We start from the raw sequence: 21,799 nt of genomic DNA on the forward strand, positions 1-21,799 counted from the left end.
AGTGCCCTGGCACTCAGTTTTGTGACCAGTTATATCATTTTAAGCTCAGATGCTTTTGAAATAAGTAATAGCAGAAGAGCAAACAGCTGGGGTATCAGCATGCAGAGAGAAAAGGAGCAAAGCTGCAAAATGAATTTACAAATGTTACCGGAGGAACTGAAAATTCTGAGAAGTCCGAGATCCAATGTACTTTAGTAAATACCAGCTATATGAAAAATGTCTACAAAGTACACAACATTATTTTGGACTTACATCTACCACCTCCCACCTCTTAACCTTTCTCCCTTTCTCTTGACATACTAGATAAAACTGTTGACTAATATGATTCACAATCTCTCTGAGGTCATGGAACCTCAGAACACAAAATGGAACACACAATGTATTATGTCCTAATGTGCACAGTATCTGTGAACATTGTACATTGAAACTATGATCATGTATATTCATTAATAAGTAGGTAGCAAAATTGTGTGATTTTGATAAATTTCTCTGTGAGAAGATGAGACACCGGGATTACTGTATTTTTTGCAAAAGAGAAGCACATTGTTTTCTTTTTCACTTTAACCAAGCAGGAGGGTTTCTAAGGCCTCACTAGGTTACCTTTGTTCACATTAGCTTGCCATTGTGTTTTTTAAATTCACATTTTAATAGCAGTCATATAAATAATGCAGTAACTGCCAGCAATCAGATTACATTCTTATTCTGTCATTTAAGCAACATGCATTATAATAATAAAATGACTTTTATACAACATGTTTATTCTGTTCTTCAAAGCAGGATTTCTTCCACATCTTTCTTAGTGCCTTATGAAGAAGAGGTGGTCAGTATATCTTTTTTTAATCGATGGGAGAATATGAACAATGAAGTAAAGCCAGAGAGCAACTTTTGTGATTTGGCCACCTTAATGGCACAAGATTTTAAGAAAAAATGTTCAGTGAGGAAAAGGTTTGTAATATTATCTAATATAATGCCAGCATGGAGAAAAGGTAGGACATCCCGAATGTATATATTTTTCCTTTCTGCTAAATTAAGATAGATAACACTATGTATGTACATATTTAGTCAACATAAAACACAAGCACTCATAGCCACATTTTTATAAGATGGAATATAAAATAAAAAACTTACTTCATACATATGTATACATACATATACACACACAAATATATATATACATACACACACACACATATCTATATGACACATAAAGAGGATATACCCTAAATATTCAGGAAATACTTTTAATTCCTTTTCCATGTGAGATATACTGGTGGTGGATTTTCTTGCTCTCTGATATTACCAGGTACTGAAGATTCAGGTTTCTCTTCCACATTACCACAATCCACAGGATCATCCAGGACCCTGTCTTTCTTTACTTTAGGGCCTGGAAGTATCATGGGACATTGAAGTTAGATGCCCATGTGGGCAGTTCAGATAAGATTCACCAAAATCTCAGAGCACACATTCCACTTCTCTGGATGATGCATGGTTGCCAGTCAGTAGGATCAGCTGAACAGATGAAGTAGTGATTCAGTACAGGCAACATTGGATGGCAAGGGAAGGTCTATAGGTGTTAGCCCTGCTTTCAAAAGGCTTTTTGATACCGAGAAGAAATGGCAAAGGAAGTGGGTGGAGGAGATTCTCAGTGTGGACTCTCTGGTCCAACTAGATAGACAGACCTTATCTCCAGCTCCAGAAACCTCTGTGAAGGTGTAGGTCACTCACCTCCTTTGCAAGAATCAATAACACTTATTAGATCATCTAGGGAGTTTAGCTAATTTATTTATTTTCAGTCATCTTTCAAATCTCATGTTCTGACATCAAGTTAATTTGCTACATTGTTCTTGATTCTTGATTTTTTTTTCAAGAAAATGTAGTTTATCCAATTTCTTAGTTTTGGCTTTTAGAAATATTTCAAATGTAAACTTCAAAGTTTATTTTTAAAAGTAAAAACTAAGCATTAAAATAGTATTTACTCATGAATTTTTTCAAGTTTTTATTTAAATTCTTTTCTTGAATCTTTTTAATGTTTATTTATTTTTGAGACAGAGAGAGAGCATGCACAAGGGAGGGGCAGAGAGAGGGAGACACAGAATCCGAAGCAGGCTTGAGGATCCGATCGGTCAGCACAGAGCCCAACTCGGGGCTCGAAGTCACGGACCTTGAGATCATGACCTGAGCCAAAGTTAGATGCCTAATGGACTGAGCCACCCGGGCGCCCCTTTGTTTAAATTCTAGTTAACATCCAGTTCAGTATCAGTTTCAGGTGTAGAATTTAGTGACTTATCACTTACATACAATGCTCATCAAAACAAGTGACCTCATTAACTCATCACTTATTTAACCCATCCTTGCCTACCTCCCCTCTAGTAACCCTGTTTGTTCTCTGTAGTTAAAAGTCGGTCTCCTGGTTTGCCTCTCTTTCTTTCTTTTTTTGCCCATATGTTCATCTGTTTTGTTTCTTAAATTCCACATGAGTGAAATCATATGGTATTTATCTTTTCTGAGTTATTTCGCTTAGCGTAATACTCTTTGGCTCCATCCATGTTGCCATATATATGCCTTTGACAGAGAGAAAGTCAGTTACAAGGAAGTAAAGACATAATAATATTTTATGTGTAACCTCACATAGGCACCATGCTTGTGCTGGAAATTCAATGCAGAATAGGACACTGAAGTTCCCCGCCCTCAAGAGCTTCTAGTCTAGTAAAACAGAGGACATGGGCTAAGACTTTAAGAGTATTATTTATTGGGTGGGGGGCGCCAGGGTGGCTCAGTCAATTAAGCATCTGACTTCTGTCCAGATCATCATCTCGTGGTTTGTGAATTCAAGCCCCAAGTGGGGCTCTGTGCTGACAACTCAGCCTGGAGCCTGTTTCTGACTCTCTGTCTCCCTGTCTCTCTGCCCCTACCTGCTCATTCTCTGTCTCTCTCAAAAATAAAAATAAACATTAAAAAAATAATTTTTTGTGATCCCTAAAATATTTTGAGAGAGAGAATAAAATCACCATAATGTCACTAGGTCCAGCTGTGATATTTACCATAGAAGTTAATAGAGTTTAATGGCTACTTAGAAAACTAGAAAGTTTTATTCTGATTAGCTCATCCTTTGACATCCAGATGTTAAAAGAGTTTTATTCTCTTTTAAAGGGAATCATAAAGACACCTAAAAGGAAAACATTTTTTATTCAAAAAAAATCTGTCTTTAGATTTCTGCCACATTAAGAACTTTTTTTTTAATTGCCATTGGTTATTAAGAATAAAGCCTTGATGAACTTATGAAATCTTGGGAAGGCTAATTTGCCTCTCTACTATCAGTCATTGTTCCAAGATTTAAATTTCATAAAAAGAACAGCCGTCTGCAAAACTCTTTGCTACTAAGATTACAGAGTTTTAGTATCCACTTGAGCACTGCAATTTGTGGATAGCATAGATGACAAATTGTAATTTTGTCTTTTCTGTGAAGTTTTACACTGAAGACTCTTGAATGGTTTAAAGTGTCACATTAAAACAGTCTTGGCAAGTGTGAATGCATAACTATATATTTATATACTGCATTAACAAAAAGAGTAGCATCAAATACAAGTTCCATCCATAACATGTGGCTAATAATTCTTGGTCAGCAAAAATAAAAGATAGTGTTTAGAAAATGTGTGGAACATTTTTTTTTCATTAATTATTTTATTCATACAACAGATACTTAGTAAATTTCTATATTGTGTCAGTCTCTCTCTTATGGGACCTGGCGGTAAAGCAATGTATAACTTCCTGCTGTATTGAAGCTCACATTATAGTGCAGGAGACAGATAATAAACTGAATTAAATACGTTCATCAAATTGTTACAAATTTTTTGAAGCAAAAGACACAGGATAAAGGAACGATCTATACAGAGTAAATGGTAATATTTTAAACATAGTGGTCAGTGAAGTATTCTTGAAGGATGTAACATCTGAGCAGAAGTCTCCAGGGTATGAGGAGAGCTGAGGAATGAGTGTTCAAGAAAGAGGGATGGCCTTAAGTGCAAAGGCCCTGAGATCGAAGAATGCTTGAGAAACCAAAATAAAGCAAGAAAACCAACAGAGCTGGAAAGAGCAAGGGGGAAGTAAGAGTTGATTAGGTCAGAATGATTACTGGAGGCCATACCATCCTGGATCTTGCCATCATAGGAAGGGCTTTATGTTTATTCTAAATAAAATTAGAAGCTTCTGTAGGGTTTGGGGAAGTATGAAATCATTTGACTTTGTTTTAGATTATTCTGCTTTCTAGACTAAAGAAAAGGAAAGTAGAATTGCTATACTACTTTTTAGAATTACTGTAGCTCAGGGTATCACCCTGCATAAATTTAAGAATGCAGTAAGCACTGTGCAAATACTGAAATAAGAAAGCATTTTCTTTCAAATTTGTTTATCAAAATGAGGCTCATGAGCTATTAGTGCCATTTAACTAAACCAGCATAATTATTTATGAACAGTGAGCCTAGTATTTGTATTATAGCAGAAGTTCTAGAGAAAGATTCCTTAGGATCCTGTGGTGTCTCAAAAATGTTCCACCGTGGCCAAAAAATACAAGATCAAAAATGATTATTTTAGTAAATAATTATTAAAGTTGCAATTCATAATATTTTCCTCTAAGATGTTTCGGACAATAATAAGGAATGATCAGGAGAAAACTTAAGAGTTTATTTTTCCTTATTGGGGAAGATATTTAGATTCAAAACACCTAATCAAAGGATATAGTATACTTTGACATATATAGGGGCACCTGGGTGGCTCAGATGGTTGAGCATCCGGCTTTGGCTCAGGTCATGATCTCACAGCTCGTGAGTTCGAGCCCCACGTCAGGCTCTGTACTGACAGCTCGGAGCCTGGAGCCTGTTTCAGATTCTGTGTCTCCCTCTCTCTCTGCCCCAACCTACTCGCATTCTGTCTCTGTCTCTCTCAAAAATAAAATAAAAACATTATTTTTTTAATATATGATTATTTTATCAGAGAATTTCATCTTTTCATACTTCACCAGGTGCCACTCTCCATTGAAGATAACCACACATTAAATCATCATTCATGGGGTTTAAATCCCAGCCTTACCCTTCAATTACCTGACCTGTGTATGGCTCCTCATCCTTAAATTGGAGATAACAATTCCACCTACTTACATAGTGGTCATGACAGTAAAGTGAGTTAGAGCATGTCCCTCCAGAAATGCTAGCCCATGCTTATAACCACTAGGCACATCACAGTGCTTTATAGAGAATTAATATGATTCACTTTGTAGTCTGAATTCTGTTGTATTTACATTAGAGCATGACACACAATATAATTACAAACAAAGTGAAAGGAAAATAAAACTGTCTTTGAGACATTCAGGAAGATTCACTATCAGCTCTGAGATATTGTAACTGTAATGTATAGCAAACTTCTTTTGAAGTCTTTTAAAATTATAAACTCATGTTTGAATACATCACTCCACATATGAGGCAGGTATCCGTGGCTGCATTTAAGACTTCTTGTCCAGAAGAGTAAGCCAAATGCTAATGTTTAATTTTTAATTTTTTTAAGTTTATTCATTTTGAGAGAGAGAAAAAGAGCACAAGTGGGGAGCAAGGAGAGAGAGAGAGAGAGAGTGGAGGGGGGAGAGAGAGAAAAAAAGAGAGAGAGAGAATGAATCCCAAGCAGGCTCTGTACCACTAACACAGAGCCTAATGTGGGGCTCAAACCCACAAGCACAAGATCATGACCTGAGCTGAAGTTGGACACTTAACCAACTAAGCCACCTATGTGCCCCCACATGCTAATGTTTTGATCATAAATAATTGAGGATTAACATTAGAAGTTTTGTGTTAGATGATTTTTGTAAGCACTCTTTCAGTATGGTCAAATTTTACTGGATCTTAGATTGATATATTTAATTGGATTTTTAGAAGGTCCCAGTGTCAAAGGGTTGCTGGGATTTACACTTTTAATAAAACCCCTACCGGGTCATCCAACAGCAGCTAAAGGGTGAAGAAGAGGAAGCAAAACCAGGTCTGTCTTCTCTGTGAGGCTGCAGCAGGTGCTGGTGTCTAGGAAGGTCTACAGCAGTGGCACCTGTTGTTGGATCTGCACTCAATTGCCAGTGAGAAGGAGAACTGAAATGATAGAAAACAAATTGAGGAAAAGATTTGGATTCCAAAATAACCTCATGCAGAAGCAGAAGTGCTTTTGAACTAAAGATATAGCTTGAAAGCAACTTGGCATGTTTAACAGCTTACATCATCTTTTTATGTATGGAAAGTTCTGAAGAAAAATTGTATTAGTTCTGAAGAAAAATCTCTAAACACATTCAAGTCCAGAATCAGAAGTTACATACTCCCAAGACCTCCTCTTGATGTGGGCCATTGGAAGGAGATTTAGAGTTATTGAAATTACCATTTATGTTGACAGAACAGTGGGAGATAAACCACAAAGTTAAAGAACTCATTTCAGGCTGGAACACTCATCCATCGTCTCTTTAACAGCAATTTGTCCCTCACTACTTTCTTTCCAGAACATCATTTCTTTGTATCTGTTCTTAGAGCCTCGGTGCCACTGGCTACCAAATTAGCTTCAATTCTGTCCCTAAGATGATCTCTGGTCACTCTCATATCTACTTTACCTCTCTAATAGGAATTCTGTAACTTTACAGTTGTTTCTGAGGAAAATTCCACTTTTTAATCCAAAGCCATTATTAAATAAAAGAAGCTGTTTGTAAGCCAGATCCAAAGTTGAGTTCTTATTTTTCCACAAGACTTTTGGTTCTGTTCATTCCTTGGATTATTTTCTCAACCAAGTGGCTTTAGATTTCAGCAAGCAATATCAGAGTCATGTTGAGTCTTTTCCACCAAATTAATAAAATGCTTTTTGTCTAGAATGCTGAAGAGAAGTAGGCTGTGTTTATAGCTAGTATATTAATTCCCAGACTTCAAGGAACTTTAGCTTCTTAAGCTGAACTCATTAGAAAAATAATGTACAATGTTGTTTGTTTTACAGTAATTATTTCTAATCGAACACATAATTAATGATATTTCCAGTTACCTTAACTTTCTTTAGAGAATTTTATGTATAAGAGCATTATTATAGGGGCATCTGGGTGGCTCAGTTGGTTAAGCGTCTGACTTTGGCTCAGGTCATGATCTCATGGTTTGTAAGTTTGAGTCCCACGTTGGGGTCTATGCTCACAGCTCAGAGCCTGGAACCTGCTTCCAACTCTGTGTCTCCCTTTCTCTCTGCCTCTCTCTCTCAAACCCCCCTCTCTCTCTCTGCCTCTCTCTCTCAAAAATAAAAAAATGTAAAAAATTAAAAAGAGCATTATTATAAATGATGGAGGAGAATGAAAATAAGTAGGCACAATATAGTGATTGGTATACGTATACTATATATGATTGGTATACATATATAATAGATATATATCACTACATATATAACATGATATACATCATGGCTCCTAAAGAATAGGCATTGGGATTTATACTGTGACTTTATTACCTTGCAACACGACTTGAATATAGAAAATACTAACACATCTATAATGAGTAGTTAAATACATGAATATATTTTCTATCTATAAAGGAACAGTATAATGGAAATTGTGTTTTTTCTTTCCAACAGTGACCTCAAATTATTTAGCCATGCTTTATGCAGCACGTTTGAGAATTGCTTTCATGAAAGCATTAACTGATGAATGTCCGCTGACCTGGAATTAATGCTTATTATTGAATTAACTGTATATTGTGTGCCATGCTACTATACATAATCGGCCAAAGATATTGATTCTTCCATGCTAAGGGTTCAAGAAGCTTTATACAAGAATCAATATTGATTTTTGCAGGTGCAATCTAGAGCAAATTTCTTGATTGTGAAAGACTATTTTTCAAAGTGGCTCACAAAGCTCCTAGTTTCATCTAATATATTGGCTGCAATAATCTCAGCTCAGAACCAGTTATTTGCAGAATATTGGCTGCCAGAGGTTGTTGCCTCTAACAGTGGGTCTCCATTGATCTCAGTTCTGTTTAAAATACTTGTGAACTGGAAATTTATTTATACTTTCAATACCCTCAGATAAATGGCCAGGTTGGAAAGATAGTGTAGATTACTAAGAATTACCTAAAATAGATTCAGGGAGAAGAGGATTGACCATGATTTGCCAGATATATGGCGCTCAACATGTCATTTCATGATCAAATACAGGAGTGGATCCTGCTAAATTACTAATCAAGTGTCTTAACTGTCTTTATATATACATAATTATTAATTAAAATATAAAATAAATTATATTTATATAATTCCAGACAACAAAAATATGCAACTCGTCATTCCTTAATTATTCCTTAATTATATTAAGAATATGTACCATATTCTTCATCATGACTAGTAACTTGCCCAATAGAGTTTCCATCTGTTGTAAGAAAGGTTTAGAATGTATCTAATATAGAATATAAAACTTAGACTATAGATGGCAAAGTGTGCCATTCTGGCCAATGGAAAAATTTACTTCTTCTAGTGTCTTTATAATGAAATTCAATTACCTCATCTCTAAAGTTATTATAAGCCATATCCAAAAAACAGAATTGTAATTAGTATCTATGTTACATCAAAATAAAAGTGGGTAATCAATGAGTAGTAATAATAATAACAATAATGTAATAAAGGATGTTTTAAAATTGGATTCCTAATGCAGTGGAATTGTTCTGATACCAAGCTCTTCACTAATTTCTCTTTATTTATAGGAAACCCTAGACAATTCACATATTCTTCTTTTTGGGTATAATAATAATTATCTTCCTTTTGTGTTTTTAACATGTGCCAGACATTTTCCTAAAAGCTCCACGTAGCATTTAATCTGCACAGTAACTATAAAATATATCTTCTGAAGACAACTGAGGTTCCAAGAGATGAAACAGCTTATGGTCTCAAATAGGAATTTGTAAACCAGAACTCAAAATTGATTTTCACCCTTTTTTTAATAGAACATATCTTCTTTAATATGTATTTATTTTGAGGAGGGGGAGGGGCAGGGAGAGAGAGGGGGAGAGAATTACAAGCAGGTTCCATACTGTCAACACAGAGCCCCATGATGGGCTTGACCTGATGAACAATAGATCATGACCTGAGCCAAAATCCAGAATCGGAGGCTCAACCAACTGAGCCATCCAGTTGCCCCTAAGAACTTATTTTTTTATAACACTTTTAGATTTACTGAAACATTGAGACGATAAGGGATTTCTCATGTGTCCCACACCTAGTTTTCTTTGTTACTAATATATAAAATATTTGTTATACTTAATAAACCATATCGATACATCATTATTAACCAAAGTCCACAGTTTGCTTAGATTTCTATAGTTTTTACTTAATGTACATTTTAATTATTTTTGTTGCTGGATCTCATTTGGGATATCATTTTACATTTAGGTGTCTGTTGTTCTTTGGACTTTTCTTGTCTGTGGCAGTTTCTCAGATATATCTTGTTTTTGATGACCTAGATGGTTTTGAGGGGTACTGGCCAGGTATTTTGTAGAATGTCCCTCAAGTGGGATTTGTCTGACTGGTTTTTTTCCCCTCTGGAGCTACTGGTAATTCAGAAGACCACAGACCACAGATGTAGAGTGTCAGTTTAGTCACATCCTATCAGGCATATATACTATCAATATGCGTTTTAACTGTTAATATTATCCTTGATTACTTGGCTTGAATAATGTTTGTCAAGTTTCCCCACTGGAAAATCACTCTTTTTACTCCTTCTCTTTATCTACACTTTGGACAGAAGTCACTATGCACAGTCTAATCTAAGAAATGAGGAGTTTGTTCCCTTTTCTTGAGGGGGTATTTATATAAACTAGTAGGAATACTTCCACATGGGAGAATATTTATGTTGGCTGTAGATTTAGTGAGGATGTATTTTATCTAATTGAGGGCTTTTCTTTCTATTTTTAGTTTGCTGAGGCGTTTTATCATGAATGGGTGTTGGATTTTGCCAAATGCTTTTTCTGCATCAATGGATGCAGACTATAAAAGTCAGCTGATGTGGTGGATTACATTAATTGATTTAAAAATGTTGAACCAGGATTGAATGGCAGGAATAAATCCCACTTGGTTGTAGTGTGTAATTCTTTTTATACATTGTTATGTTTGATTTGGTAATATTTTGTTGAGGATTTTTATTACATGTATGTTCATGAGAAATATATATCTGTAGTATTGTTTTAGCTTGTAATACCTTATCCAGTTTTGGTGTTAAGGTAACACTGGCTTCATAGAATAAATTATGAGTAGTATTCCCTCTGCTTCTATTTTCTGGAAGAGATTGTAGAGATTTGGTAAAAATTTATTTTTTTAGTATTTAGTAAAATTCACAGGTGAAACCATCTGGGCCTGGTGCTTTCTTCTTTGGAAGATTTTTGCTGATTCATCTTCTTTGGTAGATTACTGATTTTGTGTGTGTGTGAATTTTAGTGGTTTGTATTTTAAAGAATTGTTATTTTCATCTAAATTATCAAATTTTGTCCTCTTATTATAATGAAACATTTTGCATGATTCCATTTTTCTCCTATCTCAGCATATTAATAATACTTCTTTTTATATTTTCTGTTGTTTTCTTATAGTTTGCAATATGTATTTACAAGCAATCTAGGTCCTCTCAAATACACTATACTGCTCCATTGGTATAATGCAAGTTTCTCTTTTTTTCTTTTTTTAAAAATAAAAAAAATATTTTAAGGAGAGAGAGACTGCAAGCAAGTTAGGAAGAGGGGCACAGGAGGAGGAGAGAGAGAATCTTAAGGAGGCTGCACACTCATTGGGGAACCTGAGCTGGGTTTGATCTCCCGACCCTTGGATCTTAACCTGAGTCAAAATCAAGAGTCCAACACTCAAATTGCCCCTCAGTTCTTGAATATTCTATTAAATTTGGATTTTTTTTAATTAGCTTGGGAAGTTTCTAATGACATGTCTTCTAGCTCATTGATTCTTTCCTCAGATATATCTAGTCTATTGATGAGCCCATCAGATGAAGTCTTTATTTCCATTACAGTATTTTTTTATTTCTACATTTATTTTTGATTCTTACAGTTTTTATGTCTCTGTTTGCATTACCCATCTGTTTTTCATGGTTGTCTATTTTTTTTCATTAGTGCTCTTAACTTATTAATTATTATTATTGTAAATTTCCAGTCTGATAATTCCCAATTCTCTGCCATATCTTATTTTGTTTGTCATGTGTGCTCTGTTTCTTCAGACTGTATTTTTCCTTGCCTTCTAGCATGTGTTGCAAATTTTTATTGAAAGCTGAATATAGTGTATCAGGTAATAGGAACTGACCTGAATAGGCCTTTAGCATGAGGTTTTATTAATTTGGTAAAAAGTCAAGCTGTGTGCAATGTTTGCTGTAGCTTTAGGTGTCTGAGGCTTCCGTTTCTTCTAGGGTCCTTGTTTTTGTCTTTTCTGTTTTCTTTGGTTTTCCCTAACAACTCCTTCTTAAACAAAGTCTAAGACTAGCAGCTCTTTTAGATATAATCCACTGCTATTATACCTGAGCTCCATTGATGTAATTGTGAAGTTTGGGGAAAGGGCAAACCTTGTATAATCCTATGGTTCTGATTCAGTCTTTCAGGGTTCTCTGTCCCTGGGCTATGACCTTCACAAGGGTTCCTCAACTTCATTCACCCCACCCACTCTGATGTGAGCTAGGAAGCCTAAGGGAGATAGAGTTGGGTAATATCTCTTTTCCCACATTGGATAAAGTCTCTAGAGAGTTCTTTTCTCTTTCTGAATGAGTCTTTATAATTGAGGATTCTCTGAGCATATTTGTCTTTAGTATTTTAAATTTATTTTGAGAGAAAGAGCAAGCAGGGCAGAGAGAGAGAGGGAGAGGGAGAGAGAGAGAGAGAGAGAGAGAGAGTGAGAGAGTGAGAGAGTGAAAGAGAACACCAAGTAAGCTCCACACGTGGTGCAGAGCCTGAGCCAGGGTTTGATCCCATGAACTGTGAGAACATGACCTGAGCTAAAACCAAGAGCTGGAAACTTAACCAACTGAACCACCCAGGTGCCTATCTTTGAGCATATTTTAAATGATTACCTTTCTTGGGGCACCTGGGTGGCTCAGTCAGTTAAGCGTCCAACTTTGGCTCAGGTCATGATCTCATGGTTTGTGGGTTCAAGCCCTGCATTGGGTTCTGTGCTGACAGCTCAGAGCCTACTTCGGGTTCTGTCTCCATCTCTCTCTGCCCCTTTCCTGCTCATGCTTTGTCTGTCTGTCTGTCTCTCTTTCTCTTAAATATAAATAAAACATTAACATTAAAAAATAAAATAAATAAATGGTTACCTCTCTCAACCCCTACCACCACCACTGTCAGAGATATGAAGGTTTGCCTTGGTCCTTTACCATGAGAATATGCTAGCGTTCCAAGTAGTAAAACCCACAGAGGTGCAGATGTCCTCCAAGGCTGCAGGTTGCAGGAATTTATCATTCTTACTATAATCTACATTCCAAGTTCAGCAACTCATCAAAGTTACTTTTAAGTACTCCTACCAGTTTATGGCTCCTGTAGCTTGTGTTCCTGTTAACCTGAGCTCAGCTCTGCGTATCTGTATTTTCCTTTCTCTCCAGGTTTCAGGGTTGTGGCTTGCCCTATGATCTCTGTTTTATGATTGGTGCAAGAGAAGTGGTTGATTTTCAGTTTGTTCAGCTTTTATTGTACAGAAGTGAGTGATACCTTTCAATATATATACCTATATATATTGGGACTGAAACTAGAAGTCTAATCCTTTATTCCTATTCACTGTGCTCTCCTATAGTGTTTCACAAACTTCATCATACACCAGAATTTCCTAGAGGACTTGTTAAAACTGAGTTTTAACTACTTTCAAAGTTTTTAATTAATTAGGTTTAGTATAAGGCCTGAGGACTTGCATTTCTTAGAGGTTCCCAGTTAATGCTGATCCATGAACTGCACTTTGAGAACCATTGCTGTACTATTTTAGTAACTGATCTTAATTGAAATCTAGTGATATGAGTCAAATAACCAGGAAAATGGATGGCCAACCAACCTGCTTCCTGAGTTTGACTATGCTGTGATTACTGTGTTGAAACCATCCCTATTTATTTGCTATCCTTGCCACATTTCCTATTATTATGTTTTTTTCCTGAAGAAGAGTTTTAATGTTGCCAGTGTTTGTTTTTCTGTATATTACCTTACTGAGTTTTTGTTATGTAAAAATATTGATTGTATAAGTAAAATCCACTTCTCAGAGAAGGGTTTGTAGTAAGTCTCAATCTCATTTCAGAGAAGTAATATGGCATATAATTTTTCTACCTAGACAATATGTGTGAATGTGTTTATGTAGTCCTGAAATATGTTTTTTTTTAAACTAAGGATGACATAAAACTTTGTTTTCTATTAGTATCCATAGTCTGTCTTATTATTCAGACAATTATATAGTACCTCATTTTATGAATGCGCCATAATTTGGTTAACATTTTTATACATGAAACTTAGGCGATTTAAAATGCTTTCTACAAAACAGTGTAGTACTTGACATTTATATATGTAAGTGTTTCTGTTCCTATAACAGTATTATTGTGATATATATTCCTAGAAATAGAATTTTTGAGTCAGAGGGCATACACAATTATCTTTACTAATTAACAATATAAATTGTAGTATGAGAAAAGCACCAATTTTCTTTATTATTGCCAACACATAATGTTATCAAATTTTTGAACTATGCAAATTTGGAGATTTATTGTATGAGTAAATATAGCCAAAGAGTTTGGATAGCTCTAATCTTTAAGTCTGAAATCTTAGATTTTACTTTCTGTCTCTGTGTTTTACTTTTCTTCCTCCCTCTCTCAATATTTCTATCAATATCTATCCCTGTAAACTCCTCTCTCAGTATCTTTCTCAATCCCCATCGTTGATAATATGTGGAGAGAACACTTGGTTGTGAATGTAACATTTTATCTGATCTTTATTAGTGGCCTGCATCTCACTGTTTTAGAGAGAACTTGATGACAAGCGCTTATGAATGACTTGGTGCCTTTGTCTTCTGTTTTGGTAAGGTGATACTTTGTTGCCGTTGCTTAAAACTGTTCACTTTGGCACTCTTATCCCTGAGAGGCATCAATTAATGTCTCTCAATTAATTTAAATTTCAGACCTCAGGCCAAAAAGCTTACTTTATCAAAGTTGTTTTTCTTTCCGCTTGTTTGCTATCCACTTTCAGTCTAATTTCATTATTTATCTTGTAGAATTTTGTTGAAAGTGGCAAAGAACATCTCATACACATCAACTTCATGAAATTTTTCTAATGTAGAAAAATTAATCTATAGCTGTGCTTGGCAGGTGGTTTGTTTTCTATATTTATAATTACTTAAATTGGTAATTTTTTTTCTGTAATATTTGAGTCTTTGCCACCCGTAGCTTGATTGCCTTCACTAAGCCAGTGTCACATTTTAAGTTGTATTATTGAAGCACTTTGATCCAAAAAAGCACCTGCAACTCGTTTTCATATCTGTACTTTAGATTACCCACAGGGATTGCTTGTGCTTTTTTCGTGGAGTGGTGGGATCCACTGAGCCCCTTATTTTCACACTGTCTTGTGGATCTGCAGTATTTGGCTGTTCTTTAGATGCTACAGATTAAAAGTGGAAACGGGGTCAAGAATGATATCCATACATTAGCCCATTTTAAATTGTGGTTTTCATAGTTTCTTATTGATTTCTGAGAAATCTGTAAATATTTTATATATTGATCTTTTGTTAAATTTTTAAAAGCATATTTTTCTCAATATGTTATCTTCTAATTTTCTCTATTGACTTTATTCATAACACAAGTGTTTTTTGAATATATTTTTAATATTGCGATGCCCAGGGGATTCAGTTGGTTGGGCATCTGACTTCAGCTCAGGTCATGATCTCACAGTTTGTGGTTCAAGCCCCATGTCGGGCTCTGTGCTGACAGCTCAGAGCCTGGAGCCTGCTTCGGATTCTGCGTCTCTGTCTCTCCCTGCTCCTCTCTGACTCATACTTTCTCTCTCAAAAATAAATAAACGTTAAAAAAATAAATATATTTTAAGTAGTTTATTCATTTTTGAGAGAAGGAGAGAGAGCACGTGTGTGCACAAGTGCATACAGGGGAGTAGCAGAGGGAGAGGGGGAGAGAAAATCTTAAGCAGGCTCCATGCCCAGTACTGAGCCCCACACAGGGCTCAGTCTCACAACAGCAAGATCATGACCTGAGCTGAAATCAAGAGTTGGACACAACCAACTGAGCCACCCAGGCACCCCCATAACAGAAGTTTAAAATTTTTATGTACTCAACTTTTCTTTTGGATTCTGGGTTTTCCATCAGACTTAGAAAGGCATTCCCATATTTATAATAAACTTAAAAATATTCTCTACATTTGTTTTGAAAAATGTGTTTATTTATTTATTTAAATAGATTTTTAATAGCAGTTTTAGGTTCATTACAAAATTATGTAGAAAGTACAAAGATTCCTGTATATCCCCCACCTTCCCCCAACATCAGGATCTCACACCTGATCAATACATTTGTCACAATCAGTGAACCTGTACTGACCCAGGACTATCACCCAAAGTGTGTAGTTTATATGAGGGTTCACTCTTGGTGTTATTCATTGTATGGGTTTTAACAAATGTATAATGACGTTTACCAACCATTGTAATATCATGTAGAATAGATTCAGTGCCCTAAAGATCATCTTTGCTCTGCCTATTTATCCTTCCTTCCCTGTAACCTTTGGAAATGACTAATCTATTTATCATTTTCATAGTTTCCCCTTTCTAGAATACTATATAGTTGGAATCCTATAATATCTAGTCTTTTCAGATTGGCTTCTTTCATGTAATAATATGTAGTTAGGGTTTCTCATGTTTTTCCTGGCTTGTTCATTTCTTTTTAGCACCAAACAATATTCCATTGTCTGCATGTACCACAGTCTGTCTATCCACCAACTAAAGGATATCTTGGTTGCTTCTACATTTTGGCAATTATGAATAAAGCAGCTGTGGACATCTGTGTGCAGGTTTTTTTGTAGGCAGAAGTTTTTACTTTGAGGAAATACTCAGGAGTGCATTCGTTGAGTCAAAAAGTAAGAGTATGCATAATTTTGTAACGTACTGCCAAACTGTCTTCCAAAGTTGCTGTACCATTTTGCATTTCTAGCAGTAATGAATGAGAGTTCCTGTTGCTTCACATTGTCACCAACATTTGGTGTTGTGAGTAGTCTGGATTATGACGATTCTAATACATGTATAGTGGTACCTTATTGTTGCAATTTGAAATTCCCTGAGGTGCCTGGATGGTTCAGTTGGTTAAGCGTCCGACTTTGGCTCGGTCATGATCTCACACTTTGTGAGTTGGAGCCCTGTGTTGGTCTCTGTGCTGGCAGCTCAGAGCCTGGAACCTGTTGTGGAATCTGTGTCTCCCTCTCTCTCTGCCCCTCCCCTGCTCATGCTCTGTTTCTTTCTGTCTTTCAAATGTCTTTCAAATAAATAAATGTAGAAACATCTTAATTTGAAATTCCTTAATGACATATGGTGTCGAACATCTTTTTATATGCATTTGGCATCTGTTGATCTTTGTTGAGATGTTTATTCACATCTTCTGCCTACGTTTCAAGTAGGTTGTTCATTTTCTTATGTTCAGTGTAAAAATTCTTTTTTTTTCTCTTTCTTTTTTTTTTTTTTTTTTTTTTGAGAGACAGAGAGAAAAAGAGAGAATCAGTGAGGGAGGTGGAGAGGGAGAGGGAGAAGGAGATAATCTTAAGCAGGCTCCAAGCTCAGCTCAGAGCTCTGTCTGGAAGGTGAGATCATGTGTCAGACACTTAACTGCTTAACCAACTGAGCCACCCAGGTGCCCCTAAGACTTCTATGTTTATTTTAGAAAACAACCTGTTTTTTGATATGTCTTTTCTAAATATTTTCTCCCAGTTTGTGACTTGTCTTTTCCTTCCCTTGACATTGTCTTTTGTAGAGCAGACATTTTTAAATTTTAATGAAGTCCAATTGTACCAATTATTTCCTTCATGAACATGACTCTGATATTTTTTTTCCCATCACTTTTAAAAACTGTTATTTTTCCTTTTGTCTTACAGTTTATATTGCATCCAGCTCCAGAATATATCCAGTATCAGACCTTTTCTCACTAACTTCATTGACTACAAACTAGTCCAGGCATTACTGTCTGACTCAGGTTATTGCAGTTGCTTTCTAGCTGATCTGCTTCTACATTTTCCTCAAACAGGCAAGTTGTTAAAACCACACAGATCACAACCACTAACGTTTCAGCTCAAAACCCTCCAGTGGCTTCTCATGTTATGTATATAAGACCCTGCAAAAATCCCATCTCTGTCCAGTCTCATGTCCTGTTACTTTTCTTATGCTCTCTTTTCTGGCACTTAACCTCCTTGTTCTGTGAATACCCTAAATAACTTTCATTTCAGGGCATAGGCATGTCCTGTTTCTTCTATCTAGAATGTTCTTCCTTAAGAACTCATAATTTGCCCCACCTATCTTCAGATCACCTCCACAAACAAGCCTTTTATGATCATCCCATTTAGAAAAGTACCCTTTGGAACCAATATTTCTTAGAACTTTTTTGTTATTAACATAGTATATATTTGTCTATCTCCTCCATATAGAATATAAACCTCATGGAAACAAAGATTTGGTCTCTTCACTCTTATATCCCCAGTGTATATCTGGCAGGTGGGAACACTCCTCTGAGATAAGCATCTCATAAATATTCTGAAGGATTTTAATCTTGGATGGGGATGGGAGCATGTTGAGACAGGTGTACTGGGTAAATCATATTTGAAGAGTGGTGTCACATTTGATGCTTAAAACAAAAACAAAAACAAAAGTTATATAATTGCTGAATATTAGGTCCAAACAGGTAAATGGCACTGCAGTTCCAAGCCACTGTTAATTCATAAATGTTTGATTTGTAACGTGAAGGGGAGTGGTTTGCATGAAATAACTTCCAGGGTTCAAAAGTAAGTCTTGACAATGTAGTCTATACAGCCTGTTTACCTTGGGTTAGAACTAAAAGTTTAAACCTTGAAGACACTGATATCTCTCTAGGAATTTGGCATAAATCCCCCTGGTTTTAAGAAGACTTAAAGTTGAACCTGAAATTTATTTCTTCTTGACAGAAACCAACATCTGTAATGGGTTCAATCATAGCTAAGTCCAGTGGGCTGAGAATTGCATTTGTTATATTTCCAAGTTAGCTTTCAGAGTCAAGAGGCTTTGTCAAGAGGCTTTGACATTTGTTAGTTTCTAAAATTAGGGAAAAGATGTAGTATTACATTTTTTTAAGAAAACAAAGCAAAAACAGGTTTTTAGCTGGAAATAAAACCATAGGTTCTTTGTAGTAATGTAATATAAAATTACATTGTGTAACATAAAATATTGTGTGTAAATTTGGACTTCTTTTTTAGATGACTGGATTTTTGCTGAGCAGTATGCTTTTCATACTGCTTGCCTTGATAAATACTTGTTCATTTTTTAATCTAGTGTCCTGGAAAAAAAGGAAAATAAGCCTCTGTGTCATGCTTTTAAAACAAAATCTAAGGTTTTTCTCATTTTAGTCTTAATTTTCCTCAAGGAGATCAGTTTTATTGCTCAGAGTCCTTTATTCAATTTTATTCAAATTAATTATTGTAAACTGTAGATATGTTAAGGTTTAAGCAAGTTAGAAAGGCTAAAATTACAAAATTCAAATTCTGCAAGGTTCCTGATATAAACTGTCTGGTCATCACATGTGTCTAAAGATATGCTATTTGAAAACTAGAAACTGGAGATATCAAAGTAGAAGTTGACCAGAGTTTAAACATTAGTTAGGTGACATTGAGTCTAATACCCTGTTTCCATCTTTTACGTAGCATATTCTAAGGCTATATTTTAAATATATATATAGATTGTCCTGGAGTGAAAACTTTTTCATGTCTCATTAATCCATTTCTGATTTGTGAGGATTCAGTTGCTGACACCTTAAAATCAGGAAGCATTTTGAAATACTTTCAAACATATAGTTAGTCATTGAGGATAGTCAGTTTAAATGTAGGCAGTGGTTAACACGTTCTCGGAATTAAGGTGCTCTTTAAAAAATGATTCCCTTTTAGGGGCATTATCAAATACAGAACTGATTAAGCAATCAAACTCCACTCTAGTTTTGGAGCAAAATGTTAGCCATTCTGCCACTCATTCTTTCTTTTATTACACCTCATTATTGTCTCTTTAGATTCTTTCTTTCTGTTCCGAATGATTTCCTACCTTATGGCCATCTAAGGAACATAGTGGAAGGGTAAAGAATTAATTAAACTTCTAATGGTGCAATTAGTAGTAAGTGTGAACTGTTACAGCATTTCCTCAGATGTTTTATAGTTTGTGAGACATCATCTTCACCTCAGCTGACGAATAGTGACCACCTGTTATCTATTACCATAACATTATACAAGCAGACTGACAGGAAGCAATCTGGTCTCCAGTGATTGGACTACTGAAGCAATTGACAGGCAGTTTCCACAAAGGTAAACTGTGAAAGCTAAATGAGATGGTAAATAGAAACTCAGGCAGGTGTTTAATGGAGAAATACTATTAAAACAACCCAGAAGTTGTAAAATGAATGTATTGTTTATGGATATTTTTATGGTATTCAGTTTGTTTCAGTGTTTGGACAGTAACTTTAAAACCAATATTCTATGTCATACAGTTGTAATTACCTGTATAAACTTATAAGTTGAGTCAAGAAGCACATTGCACTTAGTACAGAAAGTTGTAAAAGAAGTTTGATGGTGCTAAGCCAGTCTTGGTTTAAAATGTAAAAGTGGGTGGTAATGCTTTACACTAAATTGATACTTTCTCTTAAACTTGATGAAGTAAATAAGCTTAAAGAGAAAATAAGTTAACTTAAAAGGGAAAGCATAATTTGACAGATTTCACCGAATTAAGGCAATTTGTTGCAATAATGTCTGACACGATTTCTCCTGGAAGCTGAATTACACTGAATTTCTAATATGACTTGTTCAATTATTGATTTGTTGCTTATCTGTTCTCTAGGAAAGTCAGATGAAGATCAGCATGACAGTATTTATAGGCTGCATCTCATCTGTGGGATGTAATCCATCTTCGTTAAGTTCAGTAAAAGTGATAGATGGCATTTGGCAGTGTAATGATGTGATCACTCTACCAGCGCCTCTTTAAATCATAAGCTGTTGCTTTCTGTTGTGTAGATATTTAATCAGTTATACACCCCATTACTGATTTAATTCAGAATGTCAGTGGCAGTTGAATAATGTGAGTATTTGTATATTAATATCATATTGTATTAATGCTCCCTTCATTTAACTGTGCCGTTCATTTGAAAATCATAAACTGTTGCTTCATGGGTAGAATAAATTTAATCGAGATGTTAGGCATCTAACACCTTCAGCGTTTTAATTCAGCGTGTCCGTGAAACAATAAGTGCCTTTGTATCTGTTTTTGTTTTCTTGACTTAATGGATTATTGGACAAAATCAGTACTTGCTTTGAGTGGAAAAGAATTCTATTAGTGTTTATTCTATGCATATGTACTTTATTCTTCAGAGTACAATAGAGGAGTGGACCTTTGAGAAAATAATGCCAGGGCAACAAATTTTAACGTAGAAAGTCGAAACCCCAGCAACTCTTTAATGGTGATATGCTATTAAAACAATCTCAGAAGTTCATAAACATTTCTATTTTATTTTCCTTTTTATATTAATTTTAGAATGCAAGATGATTTTCATATATACAAATCTATTTTCAGTATTCTAGTTCACAATATTCTAGCTGATTTTAGGCAATGAATAATTTAAGTAACTGCTTTTTATATTTCATATTTATGCTCTCAAATATGTTATACAACATAGAAATATTTATAATTTAAAAACTTCTTTCTTAGGAAAACTTGGTGGCATTATAATCTTTTCAAGACCTTTACACAAACTTTACAGGATCTTATGTTGATTCCAGTACTCAGAAACTTAGGATAAACATCTATGGAAAAACTTGAACACATTGTTCAATGTAGTTTAATGATCCATAATTAATTGAAGAATTTTATTTTTATTTTATAAGTAGACTTTGCATTGCCATAATAATGATAACATTTATAATACATCTTTATAATAAGCCATAAACTTTACATAGAAATAATCTCATTGCGGGGGGGGAGGGGGGCGCCTGGGTGGCTCAGTCAATTAAACATCAGACTCGATTTCCACTCAGATCATGATCTCACAGTTTGTGGGTTTGAGCCCTACATCAGGCACTGCACTGACAGTGGAGATCCTGCTTGGGATTCTCTCTCTCCTTCTCTCTCTGCCCTTCTCCTGCTCATGCTCTCTGTCTCTCAAAAATAAATAAATAGACTTAAAAAAAAGAAAGAGAGAAAGAAAGAAAGCCAGCAAGAAAGAAAAAGAAAGAAAGAATCTCATTGATCTTTGTAACATATCTAGAACAGTAAAGGAACTGGTTGTTACTTAACTCCATTTTATAAATAAGAAATGTGATTTGGGGACTCCCTCCTGGTCAATTGGTCAACCAATAACAGTGACTGGATTGAAAATTAGTTTCAATCTCTGCCAGGGACCTCAATAGCCCTGAGGTGTCATGTTTCAGTCCTGCAGTCTTTCAGCCATTCCTTTTTATGTCCATCTTAGCCATTTCTGTGATTGATTTACTTCCTGGAAAAAAAAAAAAACAAAACTATATGGGTGTGTGTGTGTGTGTGTGTGTGTGTG

At 35.3% G+C, this 21,799-nt stretch overlaps 1 protein-coding gene across 3 annotated transcripts in view; it reads left to right on the plus strand.

The window, feature by feature from the left end:
* The window catches only part of LRP1B (LDL receptor related protein 1B), a 1,899,539-nt gene that overhangs the window by 1,505,233 nt on the left and 372,507 nt on the right, over positions 1–21,799 (plus strand). The gene's annotated exons all lie outside the window — the stretch shown is intronic.

This window comes from Panthera onca, chromosome C1, assembly GCF_046562875.1.
Source record: "Panthera onca isolate mPanOnc1 chromosome C1, mPanOnc1 haplotype 2, whole genome shotgun sequence".
In the NCBI taxonomy this organism is placed as follows: Eukaryota; Metazoa; Chordata; class Mammalia; order Carnivora; family Felidae; genus Panthera; species Panthera onca.